Source organism: Protomyctophum bolini (genome assembly GCF_963924005.1).
Source record: "Protomyctophum bolini genome assembly, chromosome: 16".
Classification (NCBI taxonomy): domain Eukaryota; kingdom Metazoa; phylum Chordata; class Actinopteri; order Myctophiformes; family Myctophidae; genus Protomyctophum; species Protomyctophum bolini.
The window spans coordinates 13902977-13926913 of record NC_137877.1 but is presented as its reverse complement, the minus strand read 5'-3'; the positions used below and the strand labels follow the sequence as shown (position 1 = coordinate 13926913).

General features: G+C 45.1%; 1 protein-coding gene across 1 annotated transcript in view; it reads right to left on the bottom strand.

Moving 5' to 3' along the window:
• The window catches only part of man1a2 (mannosidase, alpha, class 1A, member 2), a 475750-nt gene that overhangs the window by 106978 nt on the left and 344835 nt on the right, over positions 1 to 23937 (bottom strand). The gene's annotated exons all lie outside the window — the stretch shown is intronic.

Genomic DNA, 23937 nt, shown 5'->3' with positions numbered 1-23937 from the left:
ACGAAGCTATCGTCACATCTGCGCTCCTCTCGCCTCCGCTGCCTCGCATTCTCCACTTATTGGACCTTCTCTGCTTCTTCAGCTGCGTGCTCCTTTCCCCTGTCACACACACACACACACACACACACACGCGCGCGCGCGCGTTCAGACCTCCCCACACATCCCACATACACACGCATAAACACGCTGCCTGGTCTGGGGTTTGGTGACATGTCGTGGTGGAGAGACAGGACCAGGGCACTGAAAGGGCTCGAGTGATGAAAGCCAGTCCCAGTCCTGCTGAGGCTGCCATCTTCTGTTTCACGGCGGCCCAGGATTTATGAGCCGAGCGCTGGGCATCCCTCTGGGGGTCTGCACTCCCTCGCTGGGAATAGAGAGAGAGAGAGAGAGAGAGAGAGAGAGAGATGGATGAATTAATTCACGTTAAATCACTCTGGATTAAGAGCGTCTGCTAAATGCCTAAATTGTAAATTGCAGATCTGCATGCTGAAAAGTAACAGTTTTGGGCATAATGATACGTAGCTTGCGGAGTTAGTTCAGTCACATATACTCGAGTGGCTTTATGCTGTGCTCAAGAGCGCATACATATACTGGAGGTACGATATGCTGCGTTACTATTGGTGTATTCAGTCATTAGACCCACATGCCATTTGCTGATGTCAGCTGACCTATTGGGTGGGCCTAGACTATATGCTTTCTTCCTGCATGCCTTCCTTCTGCTTATGGCTCCTGGGTGATGTTATGTGATGTTTGCTCCCAGCACCACCGGTTAAATCTATTTGTGAGTTATCTGACTGAAATGAGGTTTCCACAACCCAGAGACGACATGTACTTTGTTGTGGGTCAAATTGGGTCAAATAATGCATACTTACTATATATTTTTCCTGAATGTTGGTTCATGTTTCCCACATGGCCATCTATAGTATTGTGACATTCTCAGAATGGGGACACTATAGTATAGGGTTTCAATGTGGTTACAGAATGACACTGAGAACTGAAGCAGAAAATAACGAGACGATGAACAGAGAGAGACCGAAAAGAATGTAAAGAGTGAGAAGAGATGTAGACGGAGCATAACAGATGGAGCTAAAGAGATGCCGGTAAAGACTTGAGGCACTGATTGATTGATTGATTGGTTGGTTGGTTAATTGATTGGTTGGTTGATTGATTGATTGATTGATTGATTGATTGAAATGATGCAGAGGGGCACGGTGGCACAGTTGGTAGTGCTGTCGCCTCACAGCTAGAAGGTCCTGGGTTCGATTCCCGCTCGGGACGCTGTGGGTGCTGGCGGCGTGTTCCCTCCTCCGCGTCATCAGTGCCCATACCCGAAGGCGGGGTTGGCGGAAGGGCCTTTCTGTGTGGAGTTTGCATGTTCTCCCCGTGTCCCCTAGGGTAGGTACCCTCACAAAAAATATGCAGTAATCCTGGTATCTAAACTGCCTCCCCCTGGCCAGCCGGGGCGCCCATGATGGAGGGGAAAGGAACTGGTTGGATAACGTGTTCCTTCCACGCGCTACGTCCAACCAGGGAAACTCCCCCCTGTCAGGTGCAAAGGAGCAACTTGGACACTCAGGCATGAAGGAAGCATGAGTTCAAGTCTGTTGCTCTCTCCTTGTCCCCCATATATGGGGACTAGGTTGGCGGAGGGTGTGTAGAGCCCAGGATCACATTAGATAATTGACACAGGGGTGAAAAATGGGTTACAAAATCGTGGGATAAAAATTATGAGAAAAAAACAAATGACGCAGAGACTGAAACACTTGATCTGATATGGTTAATGATCACCATATTACTGTAAGTGTGGGAATAGAACCAGAGACCTTTGTTTAATTCATGAGACTATAATGTTTATGACTGAGTGTGATTTCCATTTCTCATGTTTGAACGATCAGGTGCTCGATATGTATTTTCCGTACGCGTTGCGTGAGAACACGCTCGTCTCAGGAATCCGCCCGCTTGGATGTGGCGCCTTTGATCCCCGGCGGTTCCCACCATGCATGCGTCCACGCCGTGAGAGAGAGAGAGAGAGAGCTAAGGATCGGTTGGGTCGTCCGCCAGGCGCACGCACGACAGGCCAAACGGGCAGAGAAAACGCATTAGGAAAAACGTCTCGAATCTCCGAAAGGTTGGATTGATGAAATGGCCACTCAGTCATTCAATCTAACATCAAACGGGAAACTGCACCGATTTAAATAAATGCAAATCACGGCGAATGTTGCGTTCGTCTAAATATTTAAAGAACGACAAAGTGCCGCGTTTGCCCGAGTCTGCCACGTTGGGCACCGCAGGAACCCTTTAAAGGGGGATGATTTCACACAAAGAACAAGGTCCCAACAACAGAGGGGATTACATGTGCCATCCATCATCCAGTTTATTTACCCTGCGATGAGATCAATATTTTGGTTTTTGGGAGCCTTGTGGAAAAGTTGGACGCGCCGCTGTGTGTGTGTGTGTGTGTGTGTGTGACTGTGTGTGACTGTGTGGGACTGTGTGCATGTGCGTGTGCATGTGCGTGTGCGTGTGTGACTGAGCCGCAACGACAGCTCACGGAAAAAGTGTCACTCAAAGTTCAGCCTGACGGGCTCGTGGTTGACTTTTTTCTTTAGATTATTTTTCTTGTTTTTTTTTTTGGGCTGTGCGGCTCCTGAACCGCAGCGCTGCTGCCCTGCGGTTTCTTCAAAGCTCTGGATCGGGGGAACTGGATGAGGTCATGGAATGGCTGACCGTTCTGCCATGCAGACCATTCTGACCAAATGGATTCTAAATCAGTCGTTCATACCGTTAAGATTTTTCCAAAATGCGAAGAAAAAAATATATCACACCCGTGTGAAGTGAGGGGCACTCTTATCATTGTACATCATCTTGGGGGCAGGGCTATCGCTCCGGTTCGGCCTCTATCCTTCCTCTAGGGGGAGGTAGTTTATAGAGACCAGGATTACTGCATGTTATTTGTGAGGGTACCTACCCTAGGGGACACGGGGAGAACATGCAAACTCCACACAGAAAGAATTTGGGCACTGATGACGCGGAGGAGGGAACACGCCCCCAGTGCCCACATCGTCCCCAGAGGGAATCGAACCCAGGACCTTCTATAGCTGTGAGGCGACAGCACTACCAACTGTGCCACCGTGACCCCTCTATCCTTGTATCACTCTATGCCTCAGACACGTCTGTGAGAAACCCAATGCACCATGGGACGTTCTCATCACAGCAGATCCCTCCCTCCGCAGACAGAAACCCACACCTGCCGACCGTATAGGAGATACCAGTGCTGAAGGGTCACTGCTGTGCTAATTAAAAGGCCCAAATGTCAGCCAAGACCCTGGGGAGGGGTCACGTCATGTGTCACAGGGACCCCCCCCCCCCCCCCACACACACACACACACACACACACACACACACACGTGCGCTCGCGCATCATGTCCTGCCAATCAATGCCGGCCTGATCACATTGTAACAGCTTGGCTGGGGAAGAGGATCTGGGACTATCGAGCTACAGCCCCATGCCAGGCCCTGAGGTGCATGTGGAGAGAGAGAGAGTGTGAGAGAGAGAGTGAGAGACGGCTGCAGGTCACGGAGGACTTTTCGGCGAGGGCAAAAATAACAAAGGCAACGATCAGGGCCATAAATCCCGGCCGTGGACGCATCAAGCTGTCCGCGCACTCCTTAGGTGGAGCGTGGGTTGTTTTGGGAAGTGAAAATGTCCAGGCCCCCCCCCCACCCCCCCGCCGTGCCTAACGGGGCCATAACTCAGGAGCCCTCCAAGCTCCAACGTGAGTTATGACCCCTCATTGAGTTTGGACAACATCCTGCCCTCTCTGTTTGTCTGTCTGTCTGTTCGTCCGTCTGTGTGTCTGTCTGTGATTTTTAACCCTGCAGCATGGATTAGTTTTAACCCGCCACACATGCTGGGAGCCACAGGTGATTTTCAACCCGCAGCATCGGGTTTGTCTGACTAATGACTGTTGGTATGTCTAACCAACGTGCACCCCTTTCTAGTTGCTTAAGTTCCATGACTGATTAGTTTCTCTCTCTCTCCGTGCTGTGATGGTGTAACTGTGAGACGTGTATCTGTTGCTGCGTGACGTCCCGGGGGGGTCTCTCAGTCACTCGTGAGTGACTGAGTGAAGACTATATTCCTCTTACTCAGCCTCGCAAAAATGCGCCGCAAATGTTCAGCTTTGAGGAGGAAGAGCGGTCAGTGGGAGGAGTGTACTGCATGCATGCGTGCACAACTTTATTTTTATGTTGCGACACACGACGCTCACACACATGCGATACTGGACGCCTAATCTCCCCTGTGGGGTCATCCAGATTGTATTCACAGCACAGGGCAGGCTGTGCCTCCAGGCCGCTCTGGTACGACTCGAGGCCCCCCGGTGGACCATGGAATACTGCCAGAGTGAGAGGAGGGAGAGAGAGGGAGAGAGAGAGAGAGGGGAGAGGTGGGAGAGAGAGTGAGATATTTGGTGAGAGACTGGACGTCCTGTCATGGGATCTATAGCGGTTGTTCTGAAAGTGTGGTCTGAGGACACCCAGTGGACCTTGAGGGGGTTCCAGGGGAAATTACTTTTAAGGTCCACTCAATCTATTATCATTATTATCTACTATTATCTATTTAATTATCTATATCTATTATCTATTTAACTAGTATAAGGGGACGACAGTGGCTCAGGGTATAGAGTGGTCGCCCATAATTTGGTATATGGAGCGTGTATACAGGGTATGATGAGGTCAGATCAACATATGGAATGTCAGAACAGGTCAGCTCCATATATGGAGATCTAAGGGTGGCAGCGGGGGCAGTGTCTTGAGTGTACAGGTCTGTTTGATGAGGTCGGACATGAGGTCAGATCAACATATGGAATGTCAGAACAGGTCAGCTCCATATATGGAGATCTAAGGGTGGCAGCGGGGGCAGTGTCTTGAGTGTACAGGTCTGTTTGATGAGGTCAGACATGAGGTCAGATCAACATATGGAATGAATTCTGTATTGGCCATATATGGAGCGTGTCACGAGGGTTTTGCAGGTTTTCATAGTAAACGGTTGCAACTATAGTACCCAGACCCCACATTGAGAACCCCCTCAGCCGCCAAAACGTCACGATTCACTGATCGGCCTCATCTCCGATCACTTCATTTCCTCCCACTTTGATTTATCAGGGTTCGAGGCGTGCTGGGGGAGGGGGGGGGGGGGCGTTTAAAGCCCCCAGTAATTCTTCTACTCATTTCCCTGAGATGAAATACCGCCGGCTTGAATCAACATGGACTTTCAATGAGCTTTAACTGTTGAGCGACGAATGAGGGATTTATATTTGGCCATTTTTTGGGGGGGTTGTGTGGGTGGGTGGGTGGGTTGTGTGGGGGGGGGGTTGGGTTGGTGGGGGGTGTTTTCTCTTCGTAATTCGAGTGTACGAAATAAAACGCTCTGTCGCCAAGGCGTCGTAATCGAAGCGTGTGAGAGCCGCCGTGCATGCTGGGTAGATTTATCACCCGTATACATCACCCCCACCCCCAGCCAGATAAAAATGTTACTTGAGAAAATGTCTGAACCGTGCTGCTCAGGAGCGAGAGAATGAAAGAGAGAGAGATAGACATCTAAACGAGGTGGTGAGAGATGAAGATAGACAGACAGATGGCAGAGAGAGAGAGAGAGAGAGAGAGAGAGAGAGAGAGAGAGAGCAGGTGCTGGAAAGTAATTAAGTGTAGCCTACTGAGGTATACTTTTACTTTACTGGAGTATTTACAATTTCCAATACTTTTACTTTTACTCCTCTACTGTACGTTTTATTTAAACTTTATAGTTAGTATAGTTAGATTGTTAGGACTGTTTTCTGTAGATTTCCAAAGAAACGACGCCCCACAGAGAGAATCTTGAGAGATTAGTAGATTTAGATTATTATTAAAAACATAGCCGATCTACAATCTCACAATTCGTGGCGATGTCACGCATTGTGAGCTTGTAGATCTGCTATTTTCAGTGTAAGTATTTGTATGCCATTTGAAAACTTGAAACTGGACATTTTGCACAATGTGTAGTTTTACTTTAGGTATACTTTTAAGTATATGTTGATGCCAATACTTTTGTACTTTTACTCAAGTATAGGCTACATTTAGAATTTAGACTTTCACTTTAAACAGAGTATGTCTACAGTATTGATACTTTTACTTAAAAATGTGTGAGTCCTTTTTTCCAGAGAGAGAGAAAGAGAGGGAGAGAGACTATAGTCAAATACATATGTGGTCTTCCTGTGTCCACTGATCTTCAGGCCACGTGTTCTTATCTCATCCCCCCGTGGAGACTGACTGATAGATAACCCTGTAGCGGAGAGGAGAGGAGAGGAGAGGAGAGGAGAGGAGAGGAGAGGAGAGGAGAGGAGAGGAGAGGAGATTTCATCTGTTTTCTTTCTCTTTCCTCCCCGCCGCCGCGCTCATGGAACTGTGGCGACAGCAGGCTCCCTCAGGGGAGGGAGGGCCCCCGTTTAGCCGGCGCTAAAAGAGGTTATCGGTAATGTAGCAAGGTGCTAAGCAGAGATCTGTCAGTGAAATCCTGCCCCGAGGCGCACTGCTGCCTGCGAGAACACTGCCAAGGAATGGAGGGGTTGGGTGGGGGTTGAGGGTTAGGATGCAGGGAAGAAGGAGCAAAAAGCAGGAGGGAAGAAAATGAAAGGATGGACACATACGGTAGGTCAGTAGGTGGGAGGAAGAGGAGACGGGAGGGGGGAGACGGGAGGGGGGAGATCAAAGATACACGAGTGAGAGAGGAGCAGTTCAATGAGAGGGAGAGAGAGAGAGAGAGAGAGAGAGAGGTGACAGAAGAAGCGAAATAATATAGTCAAACAATAGCCAAAATAGCCAATCTACAAGCTCTGACCACTGCGACAAAACGGTGCGTTCTGAGCTTGTAGATTGGCTGATTTCCCGCGCAAGACACCTTCATGCGACTCAAGTGGGCCATGTATGCACAAACAGAGCGCGCCATGACTGCTGCTCTGAGTCCTAGATATTTCTGCTGTCTGTCTGGGTACGACTGATGCTCTGAGTCCTAGATATCTCTGCTGTCTGTCTGGGTACGACTGCTGCTCTGAGTCCTAGATATCTCTGCTGTCTGTCTGGGTACGACTGCTGCTCTGAGTCTTAGATATCTCTGCTGTCTGTTTGGGTACGACTGCTGCTCTGAGTCCTAGATATCTCTGCTGACTGTCTGGGTACGACTGCTGCTCTGAGTCCTAGATATCTCTGCTGTCTGTTTGGGTACGACTGCTGCTCTGAGTCCTAGATATCTCTGCTGTCTGTTTGGGTACGACTGCTGCTCTGAGTCCTAGATATCTCTGCTGTCTGTCTGGGTACGACTGATGCTCTGAGTCCTAGATATCTCTGCTGTCTGTCTGGGTACGACTGATGCTCTGAGTCCTAGATATCTCTGCTGTCTGTCTGGGTACGACTGCTGCTCTGAGTCCTAGATCTCTCTGCTGTCTGTCTGGGTACGACTGCTGCTCTGAGTCCTAGATATCTCTGCTGTCTGGGTACGACTGCTGCTCTGAGATTTCTTATATAAGCTACTTTGAAGTACAGTGTCCGGGAGTGTCTACTTCCTGGTACAACTGCTGTTCTAAATCCTTTAGACCCGTTATTGACCTTATACCAACCTTGAAACGTACCTTAGTTACGTCACCAAGAATGGTGGTCCCTTATTGGCCGGTGGAGTACACCGACCTACATACATACCGAGCCGAATCGCAGTACTTGCACATTCTGCTTGCGCAAGTAATGACGATAAAGACGATAATGATCCACATAGCTGACAGCTCTGGGACCGCTCGGTGCTTCACGGTCCAGTGCTGGGGAGGATGCTGGCCGTGGGGTTGCCGTAGCGATGCCATGGCGCTCCCCCGGCCATGGGATTAATGCATCCTGGGATGAAAGAATAGACGACTTCCACAGAGTTGTTGTTGGTCTGTGGGAGGGGGAGGGGGGAGGTGGGGGCAGGGTCTTTTAACTTAATTAAGGACTAATATGAAGCAGTCTGATCCATTCGCTTTGTTCTAGGGCGGTGTGTGTGTGTGTGTGTGTGTGTGTGTGTGTGTGTGTGTGTGTGTGTGTGTGTGTGTGTGTGTGTGTGTGTGTGTGTGTGTGTGTGTGTGTGTGTGTGTGTGTGTGTGTGTGTGCGCACGTGCGTGCGTGCGTATGAGGGCCACAAGGAGGTGAGTGTGGTGGGCCATTACAAGAGAATAGTATAGGATTAGAGAGTGTGTATGTGTGTGTATGTCTGTCTGCATGTTGCATTGTCTGAGTCAGGTTCCAGCAGACTTACTTTTTTTCCCTTTTCTTTCTTTTTTTACGAGGAACGAACACTTATCAAATCAATAATAAACGAGGAACAGTTCTGAAATCAACTGTGGCTGAAAACCCGATTTGACAGCAGCTGTTGTGGAACAAATTAGATTAGTTTGAACCTTTTTGAACATCAGAAACATGGGTGCAAACGCACATGCGTACGGCATGCATGCGTGCATGCATGCCGTACGCACGCATGGACACGCATGCACACGCACACGCATGCACACGCACACACACACACACACACACACACACACACACACACACACACTTTCGCGTGGTGCTGTAGTACAATCAAGTAGGGCGTTCATTTCCATTTGAGCTAGAAATAGTCTAGCAGTACCCGAAAATGGTTTCTATTTGATCAACTCATGCACTTCCTTGTTTTCCGACAGCTGCAGCTGTAGACGCAGCCATAGCGAATACTTTTTTTTGTTGTGTTCTGGATCAATTTATGTTAGGTTAGCCATGTAATAAGCAGGATAATATCTGGCTATAGGTGGTCATTGTGGGGAGATAATTCACCGACAGGGAGTTTAACCACCTTCGCCTCGGTGGTTAAACTCCCTGTCGGTGAATGATCTGCCGACAATGACCACCTATAGCCAGATATTATCCCTTACGTAATGATATAGCTGGTTGTGTACTGTGTGTCCATTGGGTGTCAGGCATGTCGTTTGAATAAAGCCAGTGTGAAACCCCTGCTAGATTAAACACATGCCACACCGAGGGCTGATGATGGGTGCAGCAACGCACGCCCACAAACCCTGAGTGTTCGTTTGACTCTGGAGGGTGTTATTTCCAGGCCCACTGGGTTTCATTTGCACACTTGGCTACATTAACACAGAGGATTTTATTTGTACTTGTGTGGAACGATGTGTAAGAATGAAGCTATAGCTAGCGCGTTGTGTAGCGGATTAAAAAGCCTTTGTCGGTCAGAGGAGTGTGTGTGTGTGTGATGTGAGATGTGTCTGGCCAATGCCCTGGTCATTGGCAGAGGGATTAGAGTGGCCGGGCTCGAAGCTCAATACTGTGCGTTGACAGATGACCTATGCGTGCGCGCACGTGTGCGAGAGAGAGTCACTCAACATACTCTCTGGAGACGCACACTCCCTGTGCCCTCATCTGACCTCTGTTTTTGTGGGGCTCTGGTGTGTGTGTGTGTGTGTGTGTGTGTGTGTGTGTGTGTGTGTGTGTGTGTGTGTGTGTGTGTGTGTGTGTGTGTGTGTGTGTGTGTGTGTGTGTGTGTGTGTGTGTGTGTGTGTGTGTGTGTGTGTGTGTGTGTGTGTGTGTGTGTGTGTGTGTCACACACGTGCGAGCGAGCATGTGTGGGCATGCGTGCATGTGTGTATTGTCACTACGCTAGTCAGTGATGGAACAAGTATCTCCCTTTTTTAACTTTTTTTAAAGTAATATAGGTATCAACAATACTGCCGTACATTTGATGACAGCGGTCATAAATCCTGCGACCCGTTGCAACGGGATACCGCAGAGTCGTGGTTCTCTAACAAGGACCTCTGACAGTTTACAAATGGAACCAAATGGACCCGTTCACTGTCCACTGAACCACCTCAAGGAACCCTGACAGTCCCTGAATCTCACTCTGACTAACACGGACCTCCCTTCACTCTGACAGTGTACAAATGTACAAATGTGTTACGCTGCCAGTTACAGACTTGTAAGACAAAAAAACAAAAAACAGATCTACTATCTCAAAATAGTATATAATATTGCAATGTGACATTGCAATATATTTTGAAATGTATATAATTATCATTACTTTTCGGAAGGTTTGAGAGCCAATTACCAGGCTGGATGTAACAACACCATTCAGCCAAATTACCAGGCTGGATGTAACAACTCCACTCAGCCAATTACCAGGCTGGATGTAACAACTCCACTCAGCCAATTACCAGGCTGGATGTAACAACTCCACTCAGCCAATTACCAGGCTGGATGTAACAACTCCACTCAGCCAATTACCAGGCTGGATGTAACAACTCCACTCAGCCAATTACCAGGCTGGATGTAACAACTCCACTCAGCCAATTACCAGGCTGGATGTAACAACTCCACTCAGCCAATTACCAGGCTGGATGTAACAACTCCACTCAGCCAATTACCAGGCTGGATGTAACAACTCCACTCAGCCAATTACCAGGCTGGATGTAACAACTCCACTCAGCCAATTACCAGGCTTTTTGGAGTATTTCCAACGTGACCTTGAAGATCTGATATTTTCAAACAATTTTTTTTATACGTTACTATAGTGAAACGGGACATTCTGCATAATGAGTTATTTTACTTTAGGTATATCTTGAATACTTGTATACTTTTTTACTTACTTTTTTCACATTGCAGTATTTGATACTTTTCACCACTGCCACTGCCATCCATCCATCCATCCATCCATCCATCCATGGTAAATGGTAAATGGTCAATCTTGCATTTATATAGTGGCTTTACCCCAGGCGCTTTACATAGATCCATCCATCCATCCATCCATGCAGCCCTCTGGCCATTACATCCACGTCTGTTTGGTCTAACCAAGATCAAGGTGTCAGAACTCCTTGTGCAGCCGCTTGAGGAAGCATGCTATAATCAGACCAAATCACAAACCATCTGAAGAATGCCTGTGAAGTGTGGCTCACTATGGCCCTGCAGCCCCTCCTCCACGTCCATGAGTTGTGACATGTGTGAAGGGGGTTGTTTTAAAGTGGTGGTTTTTCAACCAGTGGTCCAGGGACCACCAGTGGACCTTGAGGTGGTATACCGACCTGCAGCTAAATGATGGAGAGTTGATAACCAAATGGACCCTTATAGATCTGTAACTCTTTAAAGTTAAAGATCCCCCCCCCCAAAAAAAATAAACGGGTCCATTTGGTTTCATTCTACGCTCTCAAGAGTTAAATTATTGTTAAACATCTGCATTATTTAATCTACAAGAAGTCTACACTATTAGAGAATGTAGAATAATTGTTATTTTGATCTCTCTTATGGTACCACATCAACACAGCATGGAATTGTGGACAAAATCTTATCCAACAATAAACAAAATATAAGTTTTGGGTCTGAGAGGCTAAATGTCATCAAATGGTGGTCTGTGGCTCAAATGCCCAATAAATAATGGTCCTTGATATGAAGAGGGTTGAAATTTGAAAACCACTATTTTAAAGGGTTTAGAGGTTTAGACTTCCATCCTCAGATCCTGAAAGATTGTTGCGTAAAAAAAAAAACATAAGAATCATTTGAAACGGTGGCATTATGTTAAACTTGTGTTAAACTTATTAATGTCTCCGGGAATTAGGAAAAAAAGGCTAAAGTGTAATAATGTGAAATACAGAGGGGCTGTGGTGGCTATAGGGGGACCGGGACCGCAACCGTTGCCGATGACTGCAAAGTGAACCATGTAAAGAAAAAAATCTGTCATAATATCCCAAGTGGGGACAGAGCCTGAAATCTTTTAACCCGTTTAGGCCTGACGTCGACATTTTAAAAATCTTTTCTAAATTCTGGCAGTTTTCTGAAATACCTCATTGGTGCTCAATATTTCATGTCAAGGACCCCAAAAATGATATGTAATTGGCCAATCGACCCCAATCTGAAAATATGTTGGTCCAGCAGAAGCAAAGATTTGAGTTTAAATACGTTCACTCTGAAAGAATATATTCAAAGATTTGAGTTTAAATACGTTCGCTCTGAAATAATATATTCAAAGATTTGTGCCACATTTTCACGATAAAAAAAAAATAGCAGACCTACAAGCTCGCTATGAGCTTGTAGATCTGCTATTTTTCAATAGCTGCTAAATTATAACAGTATAACAAATGGGGTTCCCGCTCAAAATGTGTTAAAGAGGGCAGTGTGTCTCTTAAAGGGACGCGTGTGGTGTAATCGGAGTCGTAACATGTCAGGGTTGCCTTTGGGGGCAGAGAAATTGAAGCCTTGTCAGGAGTAATGTGGCTATTCCCTTTAAAGGCCTTATTATTTTTGCGGAGGAGGGGGGTGGGTAAAAAAATTGGCGGAGCGGGTAGCATGGACGCCCCCCTCCCGCAACACACCACACGCACACACGCGCATGCACACACATGCACGTATAGACCACCCACACGCCACACACCAGTGAGAGCTGTCAATCATTCAATTTCGGGGATAAACATTTCAGTATTTTGTTACTTGTCGAGGTTCTAGCCCCATATTTCTGTTGAGCGCCGTTTAAGCTGAGATCTTACGGGGACGGACACGGCTCTGTCACTGTGGTGGTGTAACTAACCTTTCTGTGGTTTTCTTCACTCTTAATTGTGTTTTTATTTGTTCTACTTTGAGCGTTTTTCTAAATGACTTATATTTCTGGAAACTGGAATCCAGGAAAGATTTATTCCAATCCTTAAAGAAAACTGACCCTTTGTTTTTAACAATGTTGAAACCGGGAAAGCATCCGTGTTATTTTAGCTGTGTGTGTGTGTGTGTGTGTGTGTGTGTGTGTGTGTGCGCGCGCGTGCGTGCGTGCGCGCGCGCACACACACACACACACACACAAAATGTCAGCCCTTGTGCAGTAAACAGGGTGCAAATCCGGGGTAGAAGAGCCCTATTTCGGCAATATTCAATTATAAATTAGGTTGATTCAGTCAAAAGTACAATACTGTATAGTGTCTTTGAAATGTAGTGGAGGGAAAGAATAAGAATACTCAGGTAAAGTAGAGATACTCATTCACATCTTTAGCTGAACATTGTCACGCTGAAACATACAACCATTATGTAATTGCTATACCTGTATGTCTTCTATATCTGCTGCCAAATGCAGCAGTAAGACTCTCACCTGCACAAGAGATTCTATATCCGCTGCTATTTCCTTCTGCTGCAAAGGTTCCTCTAGTTGCACAATGCACAATCCTGACCATTATGCACCTTATGTTATGTATTTGACAGCCACACTCCATGCTGAGAACCAGGTCTTCAGCTGTTTCCGTGTTCAAGACTTACGAGGTAAGTCTCCAGTTCAACATTATTACAGCATATCATCTAAGTCCACTTTTCTGGGCCGTTGCGCTAAAGATAGTCCTGACATTTCGGAAGGAAAATTACGAGTTAATAACTCTTGGATTTGCAACGACACAACTGTTCCAGTACGGAACGAATGCGTGCCGGTGGGTTTTGATATTATTCATGGACACGCACACAACCCGTTTCTGTATCCTTGGCGTGCTTTCTGCGTGGATGAAGTTGGCTTTTGCTAAGCACAGGAAATTGCTTGCGCGTCACAGGGGGATTGTGGGTCAGCGTCCTGCCTGTATGTCATCACTCCAACGGTGACCATGTAGCAAATCAGTGTTACACAAATTACTCTGTTCCCTTCAATTTGTTATTCTACCACTTAAGACCTATATATTTGATACTTTGTTGTAGTGCGATGATGTTGCGCTGCGAAAATAGCTGATCTGCACGCTTGTAGGCTGGCTATTTTCAAAAGGATTTGGGATTGTTTGAAAATAGGGATGGTCAGTCCTAAGGGTTAAGAAAATGTGTTCTTTCTGAGCTATGTGTTTGATATAAATCAGTAACTTAAACATTTCGACTGACTTTACCCCTGGAAACCACATTTCCCCCTTTAATGACCGACCATTTGCACATTTTCATTAGATAAATATATGGGCTTTTTTTTTGTTCTTGTACAAAATGCACAAACAAATCAGTCTGGCCTCGCCTCCCCCTCAGTCCAAACCAATGAAGCTTAAAGCTAAATTGAGCTAATTCTAATTCCACCGCATTGTGCCCTCATTCCATTTATTTTGTGCAGACTGGCTTCTGCCTTCTGGTAATCCAGATTTTGGCATATTGTATACCGAGATAATAACAACAAAGATTAAACAGTCCATCCTGTCATCCTCTGGGCCAGACCAGACGTGCACATGGTTTTTAAACCTCACCTCCCCTCGCCTTATGAATTCCTGCTGTGGAGTGCCGTTGTTAAAACATGTTTTTGGAACAAACCGGACCAGAACAAGTCTAATAGAGTTTCTTCTTTTCTTTTTTTTTTTGCTAGTATTTATTTTCTGTGTTTAATTGGACAAATGAATAGCATTCCAGTGCAGGGAGAACAGTGGCATTATTGTTCCCAGCGAATAAACACAGAAAGGGGTCCTGCATGGACTATAAAAGTGCAGAATAAACAGCCCTCTCAAAGGCCGGTATTGAATGACTGTTTATGACTAGTAATATGAAGTGCAGAGCCCTAACATCACTAATTACATCAGCTATGTGGATTTCTGGAAAGAGCTCTTAAAAGGGGTATTGGTAGCTGTATTTGTGTGTGTGAGTTTGTGCGTGGCGCAAGTTTGTGTGTGTGTGTGTGTGTGTGTGTGTGTGTGTGTGTGTGTGTGTGTGTGTGTGTGTGTGTGTGTGTGTGTGTGTGTGTGTGTGTGTGTGTGTGTGTGTGTGTGTGTGTGTGTGTGTGTGTGTGTGTGTGTGTGTGTGTGTGTGCATGTGTATGCACGTGCACACGCCCTTGTACTTGTATTACTATGCTTGTGATGGCGAGGGCCACATTTCCCCACAAGTAGAATAGATGTTGTTATATGTTCCTCACTAGAGAAATGGTTGCCAGGTTGTGATCAGCATTATAGTTGAGATTGCATTATATTTAATGATTGATTCATTCTGTCGCGAATACAAGTGGCCAAAATGAGTTTTCTTCATGGGGTGGCTGGCATCTCCCTCTCAGAGATAGGGTGAGAAGTTCAGTCACGCGAGAGAGACTCGGATTAGAGTCGCTGCTTCTTCGCCTGGAATGAAGCCAGCTTAGGTGGTTCGGGCATCTGGTTAGGATGCCTCTCGAGTGTCTTCCTAGGGAGGTCCTCGAGGCACGTTCCACTGGGAGGAGACCCCGGGGCAGACCAAGGTGCAGTTGGAGGAATCACATTGACTCACTGGCCTTGGAACGCCTCGGGTACCCCCAGGAGGTCACTAATGTTGCTCTGGAGAGGGAATCTCTGGTGTTCTCTGGTGGTGCTGTTGCCTCCGCGACCCGACTATGGATAAGCAGTTGAAGATGGATGGATGGATTCATTCTGTGTTTGCATCATTCAGATTAGCAGCGTTAAGCACTGGTTAAGTTCACTCTCTGTCAGCTTGGCTATAGTGACGCTAGATCACAACAACGTTTAAGCAGATCACGGCGAAAATAGCGAATAACCGTGTGTGTGTGTGTGTGTGTGCGCTACGTTGTTTCCCTTATGGAGTTCAAGCAGTCAACGAACAGGCCGTCAATACTCCCGGCCAGGGCTGTGTGCTCCGTCACCTCATCACTCAGCCTGTCTGGACACACACACACACACACACACACACACACACACACACACACACACAGCTCACACCTGCAGGCTCTGTAGAGAAGGGGTCACGGGGAGGTCTCGTGGGGTCTGACCTGTCACTTCATATCGTTGTTGTCGGGGTGTAGAAACCTTGGACCTCGAATCTCCACGTTTTCGTAAATGAACTCCCTACTTTGTCATAATATAGGTTACAAGAGCGTCGTGCAAAAGTAAAATATAGTAAATTGTGTCGCACAGAGACACATTGTGAGATTGTAGATCTGCTATTTTCAAAATATTTTTAATACATTCGAAAACTTTAAATAAGACATTTGCATATTGTGTACTTTCTACTTTTGGTACTTTAAGTACCAAGTACTGGCTACTGTAAGTACAATACGACACTGTACCGTTTATTTATTTTACAATTGTAATCATACTTTTTCAGGTTAAAAACAAGAAAGACATACTGCAAAACATACAAACATTCACTTTCACGCCAACAGAATAAATGATTCATAATTACAAATAGTGCGTGGTGATATAAAGGTCAGAGGTCAAAAGTCAGAACACAACATTTGTTCGGCATATTGCTGACGGTCAAACGGTTCATGAGCTATGCCTGTTCAAAGTTTGCATTTACAATTGAGTGCTATAGGCTATAGCGCCACCCTTTGGCCAATGGTTGTGGGCGTCTTCAACGTTTGGCACAGCCCGACCTCTATATAATACTACGTTTTGAGAGAACCGACTGCACGGTTAAGCCAGAACTGCAGTATTTGGCGTGAGAAGAAGAAGAAATAAACAGAACAAATACAATAAGGGGACCAATACAATAAGGGACCATATCCCCTTCGGGCTTTTCCCCTTAATAATACGTCCTCATACGATCCCTTTAAAACCTATTTTCTTTTCATTTTTCCCCCTTGACAACGGGGGCAACAACTAATGTGTCATTCAACATTACCCCTATATCATATTCCCCGGGTCAGATACAGAGCAAGGCTGCATCTCACATTAGATGAGTGATGGATACAACAATACTTCTAATGTTGTTGATCATGTAAAGAAACACTATCTTTAACACATAACAAAACAACAGCATGCAGCAGCAGCAGCACTCAAACAAGCACCCACTTTTACAGACTGCACTAGAAAAAACTACATGGTGAAATATGAGTCATACAGTACATACACTAGACTTATTACTGTATCATATTCAGCACATATTGTACACATAGTGTACATAATGGTACCATTTAAGCCCCATATCCTGCAGTATAATGGTTTGCGTGCGATTACTGGCGTACAGATTGAATATCAGCCTTGTTCTCATCTCTGTTATTTGACACATTTTCTTTTTCTTTTTTGCATTTAATTACCTATATGACCAATGACCATACAGTATAAACTGTTAAACTGGTCCAAAGACCAACATTTTGCCTCATGAAGATCATTTAAGGTGAGACATAGTAGGTGAATAGGGAAAAAAAGTTAACTAATAGCTACCACAATGAAACTTCTCCAGTTGATTACTTATATTAAAACTAAGATTGTTTGTATTACAAGTTTTCTGAAATTACATGTTTAAATATGCAAATTAGGCATTATATGTGCTAATTTGCATACATTTCGGGACGATAAATCTGAAGATCGGATAAAGCCAGGTTAAAAATTATTGTTTCATTTTGTTGACATAATAATAATAATTAGATATCTCTCCACCAATTCTCGGCATGTTTTAGGTATAAAATGTGATGTAAATCAGGCTGTGAATGATATATCAACAAACCCCTCTGTACATTTCTGCGGAATATAGTTATGAATAAGACTGGAAAGTTTGGTGTATGTGAGTGCAACTGAAGTGGAGATTCTTTGTCCCAGGTATGAGGAAAACTCATTTTGAGAAAACGGCCTTTAAAGATTTGTATTGTAAAATTCCAAAACGTTTTATTTGAAGCCACTATTTTGAGACAAAATATCTCATCAAATACTTGGCAACAACATATCATGCCATATATCATCGGAAAGGTCTTGACCTCGGGCTGACTGTGGTTTGATCCAAATATGGTCATTTTCTTTGTATCAGCAACCAATCATGAAAATAGAGAGGGTTGATTTGCAAAATGAGCTGTCATTGGCTAAAAGAATAATCAAAATCTTTGAAATTTGAATGTTTATTTTGCATTAAAATGAATGCCGCCTGTCTCGCCACTTTTACAGACTGCACTAGAAAAAACTACATGGTGAAATATGGGTCATACAGTACATACACTAGCGTGACTAGCCTTATACTGTATCATATTCAGCACATATAGTGTACATAATGGTACCATTTAAGCCCCATACAGTACCTTGCAGTATAATGGTTTGCGTGCGATTAATGGCATACAGATTGAATATCAGCCTTGTTCTCATCTCTGTTAGTTGACACATTATATTTTTATTCTTTTGCATTTAATTACCTATGACCAATGACCAAACTGGTCCAAAGACCAACATTTTGCCTCATGAAGATAATTTAAGAAATGCATTAAAAACGAATGTTTTACTGTGTATTAATAAAAATGGAACTAAGTCACACAGTATGACTTTAACACTGAGGATTTGACTGTGAAGATAAGCAGCTGCTGATGGAGATGATGGGTCATAAACCCAACGTCACGGCACGGCAGAAGTAAAAAAAAAAAGAAAGAAAGAAGACAAAAAGACCTTGTAGATGTAGTAGTAGTAGTAGTCGCCCTACTGTCTGTCTGGCTCGGTGCCCACGGACACTAAAAGTGCCAGGCAGCCAGTGATGCCTTTCGGTGGTATCAGTGGAAGAGATAACTATACCTCTTTGTGCGTGTGTCTGTGTGTGTGTGTGTGTGTGTGTGTGTGTGTGTGTGTGTGTGTGTGTGTGTGTGTGTGTGTGTGTGTGTGTGTGTGAGACTTGGACAGTGTCCTAACCCAGCCATTATAGGCTGAACACTGCAGCAGGTGTCGGGGGTCCGGTAAGCCCTTCTGACACGATGGGGACAGCACAGTGGATGGGTGGGTGGGTGTGTGGATGAGTGAGTGGGTGGGTGCATGGGTTGGTGGGTGCGTGGGTTGGTGGTTGGTGGATGGGTGGGTTGGTGGGTGCGTGGGTTGGTGGTTGGTGGATGGGTGGGTTGGTGGATGGGTGGGTGTGTGGATGAGTGAGTGGGTGGGTGCATGGGTTGGTGGATGGGTGGGTTGGTGGTTGGTGGATGGGTGGGTTGGTGGTTGGTGGATGGGTGGGTGTGTGGATGAGTGAGTGGGTGGGTGCATGGGTTGGTGGATGGGTGGGTTGGTGGTTGGTGGATGGGTGGGTTGGTGGATGAGTGGGTGCGGGTGGGTGGAGGAATGGATGCATGGTCATGGATGGGTGGACCTAGCACAGACCATGCTTCTAAAACATTTTGTTGAGCGTTGGACCCGTAGCATTTCAAACGCATGATTCTAAACTACGTCCGTCTCTAGTCATAGCACTTCATACAGTAGTTCATATGTATAGCATAGTATAGTATATATAGTTTATAGTTTAATTATATAGATATCCCACTGTTGCGTTCTTAGCTTCTTAGCTGCTAAATGCCTAAATTGTAGACAAAGAACCGCCCATGGCAACGCCCCGCCTGCATCGCCTGCCTCTGGTCTTCATCGGGCTCAGAGACCTGATACATTTTGCACAAAGTTTCTTAATTTGTCACCGCTGTTTGTCATTTATTTGTATGTGTGAACATACATTGTACTGCAAAAAGGTCTCTTTTCCATGCATCCATTTTTAGTACCGGTATTAGTTTACTAGAATTAGATGAATACGCGATAATCAAACCTGACCCCTATACACCTCCCCCACTATACAACAATAGGTATATCGTTGTTGCAGGGCAGAAACCTCATCTCCATATTTTTACTTTTTGTTTGTCTACTTACTGGTTGTCTTTTTTCTAAATTAACGCCATGCTTGATCATATACTACAATGTCACGCAAAAGCAACAAAAGTAGCAGATCTACAAGCTGCATGGGAACTAGGCGTGAAACTATGTGTTTTGGGCTTTGTAGATCTGCTATTTTATGAATTTGAATCCTATTTTGTTGTGTTTTTTTATGTTAATGAATGCCCTACTTCATTGTACAAGACTGACGGACAAAATAATTATTTTAAGTGAACGTGGCTAAGTCTGTCTGTGTGTTTCATGAATATTTTAACTAATGGAAAAAGCGTGTGACTAAATCATAGCTACATTAATAATTTCCTGAAAAGTAAAGGTTTCCCTGACATAAACTATATGTTTAGTGTAAGTGTAAGATAGAAAATATTTATTTAATTTGATGGACTTAATGCTACTTTTGATGCTTTTGTGTGGCTGCTGTGTAGTATGTATCAGGTATCAAGTAGGATATTAATTTACAGGAAAATAAACACAAAACGTTAGAATATAATTATGGAGAGAAGAGGTTTCTGCCCCCGACAGCAACAATATGTTTGGTATGGTATACATTTAACAACGGTGCCGTGGACCGGTTGAAAAACAATATGCTATAGGTCAGTAACAGGATACCAGGAGGAAAAGCTGTGACTGGACAGCTGGTGGTGGAGGCTCAAAGGGCAACACTGACATCTAGTGGTCATGGTTAGTAACAACTGTGGCTTTTGATCTACTAGTCACAGGCCAGGTCAAACAGAGGTGTGTGGGTTGGGTGTTGGGTTTGAATGTGGCAGTGGCATTAGTGGAAGTACTAAGTAGTGATGATACCGATGTAGAAATATTCTAGGAAAAAGTCCTGAATTGTGCATAAGTTTGAGAACCACTGTCGTAGAGCATGTATAGGCCTATAGTTCTCAACAGTAAGCCTAGTTCTCTAGTTCTCAACTAGGCCCATTTATAAGCAGTATAGGTCGAGTTCGAGTTCAGTCCAAGCGTACATTTAGTTTAGACTTGGTTCCACAGATAAATATTGTGAAAATAGCTGATCTACAGACTACATGCTCACAACAACGCCTCGTGTGTCGCTGCTGTTTTTTTTCCCCGACCCCAAACATCCGAGCCCTAATCCTGTAACGGCTCGAAACGTTTCACGCCCCCACGTCGCACACTTTATTTTCCGCCAGCGTGTTTATTTCCTGCCCGCGGGGCGAGTGTGAAATAATGAAACGGAGCTTGTAAAACACCTCTCTCTTTTTTTTTTTGCTCTGCGTGTTCAGGTTTTAATCTCGGGCAGGGCGGACGCAAAAACAAATTAACTCTGTATTTACAAGAAGGGCCAAGGGCTCTTTATGAGGCTGAGGTTCTGCCTTCACGTTGTAAATGTCACACCTACCGAAATTAAAAATTCTTCTGGAGGAATACCAGAGCGAGCCCGGGCTGTCACACACACTCACACATACGCTGACACTGCATTAGCACCCGGCAGCCGCGTGCAAATAATCACTACAAATTGTGTTTATAAGTGGGGGAGAAAAAAGGTGATTTTAAAGCATACGGTTCGCGTGCATACTTAAAGCGCCGGCTCTTTTGTTTTCATTTAATTTAATTTGACCGTTGAGTAATACATCACACCCTGAAGATTAGACGACACATTAGCTCTCATTTAAATAGCAATATCTTTCCCATATAATATCTGAGTGTAAGTATTGCAGTATTTTCCTTGTGTTCGCTGTTCGGTCAGAATGTCCAAATGTGCTTGGCAACGCAGAAGCCAAGTGTCATTTGCACATAATGTGAAAATGCTTGTGACGCCTCTAAGGCCAGACAGCACCAACGCAACTTAGTCACACAAAGGCGGCTGTGGCTCAGGAGGTAGAGCAGGTCGTCCAATGACCCCAGGGTCGGCGGTTCGAATCCTGGCTCCTCCTGTCCACATGTCGAAGTGTCCTTGGGCAAGACACTGAACCCCACGGTCGGTGTGAGCTCACCACCATTGGTGTGTGAATGTGGGAAGTGAGGACGCTGGCGTCGACTGTTCGCCGCTTCACCTCCCAATGTATGAAAGAATGAACCATTGTAAAGCGCTTTGAGCACTTGGGAAAAAAATGCAATTCATAAAAATGTAATTAATTTAACTCCTTTGTAACAGGAACCGTTTTAAGGCCAGACCAATGCAACTCCTTGCAACTTGCTGCGCTGGGGTTGGTTGCAAGTAGTTGCATTGATGTGGACTGGCACACACACACACACACACACACACACACACACACACACACACACACACACACACACACACACACACACACACTTCATAAAGTTAACATAAGTAACCTATTAGTGCATTTGAAATTAAATAAATATGCAATGTTGCCCTCTGTAGTGAGTGTGGAACTATAGTGGCCTTCTGTAGTGAGTGTGGAACTATAGAACTATAGCCCTCTCCATCGTCAAAGTTGCCCACCCCTGGGATAGAGGGACCGTATAAATTCAAGGCAATGTTTCTAGGGGAGGGGGCAGTAAAGCCAAGCCATTATGTACATGGTTTTTAGTATGGGATGACTGCAGTGACGGGAATGGGCAGCAGGGGACTCTCCCCCCCCCCCTCTCTCGGAGCTCCGCAGCGATCCGGTCGGTGGTCCTGGAAGCCCAGGTGGTCTCCTCCTCCTCATCTCATCTACTGCACCCTCTCTGTCGGGTCACGGGTGGAAACCTCATTTGTCCAAAACTGCATGGCGACTCTTTCAGGATTAAAATTCAAAAGCATCAAAAGTAGCAGATCGACCGACATGCAAGCTCGGAACGCTTTCGAGCTTCCGGATCGGCTACTCTTGATGTTTTCGTGTGACGCTGTAGTATGATCAAGGTGTTAATTTACGACACAAAAAACACAACAAGTTAGAATGTGGGGATAAGAGGTTTCTGCCCCGACAGCACCGATATACAGTAACCCCTCATCTTTTTTTGGGGCCGGTTTGGCCCAGGTCCAGGCTCTGATGGGCCGGTTTGGCCCAGGTCCAGAGCTGGGCCGGTTTGGCCCAGGTCCAGGCTCTGAACAGTTCCCCTCGGGCCCTGCACTGCAGGAAAGCTGAGAGAAACCAGACTAAATCATACCTGTCCAGCTCTGTGTGTGTGTGTGTGTGTGTGTGTCTACCATTCTTGGTGACATAACTACAAGGTTGGTATCCATCTATTCTAAATTCTCCGAAAGTTATCTGAGAAGTGTCTGTACACTACATTAGCACAGAGCAAGACTGCTGCTCGCTTAGGGCGCCATTCACGTTTTCAAATGGATAAAAAAACATTTGAAAATAGCCGATATAACAAGCTCACACAACGCACTGTGAGCTTGTAGATCTGCTACTTTCAAATGGCCGAAATGTACACATATAGGGCTGAAGTGCTTAATGCAGGGATACTCAAATAGATTTACCTGTGGGCCACACTACAAAAATGGCAAGGGGCCAGGGGCCAGTAGATAAAATTACGACATTAATGATACTTGATAACTTCTCTCTTTCAATTGCTTTATTTTCTGTCTATGAGTAGCTGTCTGCCTGCCTGCCCGCCCAATTGTCTATGAGTAGCTGTCTGTCTGTCTATGAGTAGCTGTCTGCCTTCCTGCCTGTCCAATTGTCCATGAGTAGCTGTCTGTCTGTCTATGAGTAGCTGTCTGCCTTCCTGCCTGTCCAATTGTCCATGAGTAGCTGTCTGCCTGCCTGTCCAATTCTCCATGAGTAGCTCTCTGTCTGCCTGTCTATGAGTAGCTGTCTGACTGCCTGCCTGTCCAATTCTCCATGAGTAGCTGTCTGTCTGTCTGTCTGCCTGTCTATGAGTAGCTGTCTGCCTGCCTGCCAGCCAGCAAGTTGGTTAACAGAAAATAAATTGTTATGGCTGAGTAAAATAAAATACAATAAACACAATTTGCCTGAAAATAGATTACCCAGCTATGACCTTTTTCATGAAAAAAAATGAGTAGTGATATGGCTGACTGAGTAAAATAAAACAATCTACCTGAAAATAGATAGCTATAAGTGAAGAGCAATTTCCGCAATTACCATTTCTGCAATTACAATTTCCGCAATTTCCATTTCCATTGTCAACTATTAATGGCAGCTGGGTTTCATCATTCAAATAAAATAGAATTCTGTCCGTTTAGCTATAAAATGATGTGAGGGAATTTCATTTGCATTGCATCCCCCCCCCCCCCCAAGCTTTTATTTTCGTTTGAGTAATAGTACAACTCTAATAGTATTACTTATAATAATGTAATTAAAGATTCATTCAGATTTTTTTTTTTTTTTTTCATTTTCCAGATTTTTTTTTCTTCTTTTTTTTAGATTTTCAT